Below are 2,683 nucleotides of genomic sequence, written 5' to 3'. Positions count from 1 at the left end.
CTGGAGAATCTCATGGACATAGGGTCCTGATGCGTGGTGGTCCACGGGGATGCAGCGAGTCAGATGGGACTCAAGTGATGAACCACACTCACACTAGAATGGAATCTATGTTCTTCTTGGTATATATATGAAAGAGCATGCATTGGCAAGATACTTATGCCTTAGTCATGAACAAGCGACCATTTGAGTTTTACAGGAATCCTGACTTTGACTTCAGCTCTGCTCATGAATGTTTCTTGCCTTTAAAGTGTAGGATCTTCTTGAGCCCTTCTCCGGCGAGGAGGCTGCAATATCTCAGTGGGGCTGCCAAAATATCAAGTTTTGACAATTCTTTCTCGTTTTCACTTCCACGTTTATCTGCTGCATTGCACCAGGCTTCTAGCCAGGGGCAGCCCCTTTCCTGCACCTTCCCCTCTGCATACCACTCCTGACTAGCTCTTTGAAGTTTTCCTTGCTTCTGTAGATTGAGGGCCATTGGCTCGAGGACCTAGCTTTCCAGAACTTATTCCAACCATTGTAACTTGTTCAGTTTGTTGCTTCATTGTCTTTTTGACAACTTATAGCTGCTTCATTTAAGAAAGAAAGGCCGACACAAGCACTACCATCTGTCACCCTCCTGGGAATTTAGGCTCCGGGTCCTGCTTCCACCATGTTGATAAGTGAATTGCTCCTCTTCGAACCAGCCTTGTACAGTCCCTTCAACTCTCCCCCTCCAATCTGAGGTCAGACCCCCCATCAGGCATCGCCAGCTCTATATCTTGTGCCTGATTTGATTGTGCCCTAGAAACCCCAGCACTGGACCTACGACATTTCGTTGAGTATCTCAATATTTCATCAGAAGGAGGAAGATGTCCATTTTTTAAAACTATTGAGTAGTATTATAAGGTAACCATTTTTAACAGTTACCATTTTTATTAGTTTTTCATACTTAATTTGAAATGACACATATTGCTCATTGACTTCTTTATTGAATACATTATCCATTAAGTTTCCTTATTGAAAACCAAGATTTTATGTCACTCTCATACCCTTCCACTTAATCTCTCTATTGGTAATCTCTTTCTAAAAAATTTCCTAAGTTCTTGATTACTATGGTATCTTTATATACTTAAAACTTTTTCTTATTTCAGTAGCTTTCTTTAGTCTATTGACTTGCTTTCTCTTTTGGGATATTTAACTGTATCATCTAAGCTTCTACAAATTTCTAATTTCGGAAATGATACTTTATGATTTTTTCCAGTTTTTTGTACTGTGATGTTTCCTTTTCTTATTGATTTTTAATGAATGAAATTGCTTCACAGGTCCCTCAGAAAATGCAAATTAGATGGCTCTAATGTTTGTGTTTGTCAGTTTGATTTCTTGTTTCTTAAAATAAGTCTTTAAAAACATTTTCCCCCCTGTGGTTAATACTTGTATTTGTTTTCTGTTCTTTGCCTTTCATGCTGTTGATTTTCTTCATACCTCTGGGTTTTCGTTTACATATGAGAACAGGCAGTTTGTCTATTTCTTCTAGGTAGTTCTGTTTCTATATAGATGAATTTCCTGTAAGGATTCCCTGTGTTTATGAAGCCTGACTCGGAAATCTATGTATGTGGGCAAGGCTTATCTATTGACATGTTTCATTTTAAAGTAAGTATGGTGCCAGCCTTGAGGCTAGGATTCTATGAAAATGCCATAATGGGAAGAATTTTGCTAAGAGCACACATGTTCACCTTAAGAGTAAATTTTCCTCAAGTTGTCAACTTACATATTTTTAAAGGGAGGCATTGTTTTACTTTTGTCTAAAAGGCTAATATGCTCAGCTGCCTGGGTCCTGAGGAATTTATGGGCTTCCCAGGTGGCTCAGTGACAAAGAATCCTCCTACCGAGCAGGAGACGCAGGTTCAGTCCCTGGGTTGAGAAGATCCCCTGGAGAAGGAAATGGCTACCCACTCTAGTATTCTTGCCTCGAAGGTCCCATGGACAGGAGAGCCTGGCAGGCAACAGACAGTCCATGGGGTCACAAAGAATCAGACATGACTGAGCAACTAAGAAGCAATAGCTCATTTAAGTGCTGAATAATATTCCACTGTCTGGATATTGAGAACATACGACATACGTCCTACAGACAGTACTGTCAAACTGATGCTCTGCTTGAAGCTGTTTGTTTTCAAGTAGCTAATTCAATGAGATAACCCTAGCTAAAGGAGCCAATGGTATGATTATTTTATTACTATATGCCTTCCTCTTGCTTTGTTAGGCCCCATATAATTTCAGGGGTCTAAAGGAATAAGTTAAATGATATTCAGGGGTCTAAAGGAATAAGTCAAATGATATTCAAACACATACATTGCTCTCTGGGCAAGGCGGGGCAACTCTACTGCAAAGTGTATACTATAGTTTGCCTAAATTACTCCTTGTATGTGTATACAAATATTTTATTCAGCGTCTATCTTGCACAAATTTTAGTCTCATTTTAAGAACCAGTTTAATCTGTAACATTGATACCTTCACTTAAGATCCACATTGGTATATTGATAAGCAAAATACATATCTTGTGTCCTAGAAAACATGGGAGGTGTTGCTCCTTATCATGCTGGCAAATCACAGTGACCTAAACTTTATATTTGTCTACCTACATATTTGTCTACCTACTGAGAATATTGATTACACAAGGGCAACTGTAGATGGACTAGCTATATTT

The sequence above is a fragment of the Ovis aries genome, chromosome X, assembly GCF_016772045.2.
Source record: "Ovis aries strain OAR_USU_Benz2616 breed Rambouillet chromosome X, ARS-UI_Ramb_v3.0, whole genome shotgun sequence".
Classification (NCBI taxonomy): Eukaryota; Metazoa; Chordata; class Mammalia; order Artiodactyla; family Bovidae; genus Ovis; species Ovis aries.
This window is presented reverse-complemented; position numbering follows the sequence as displayed.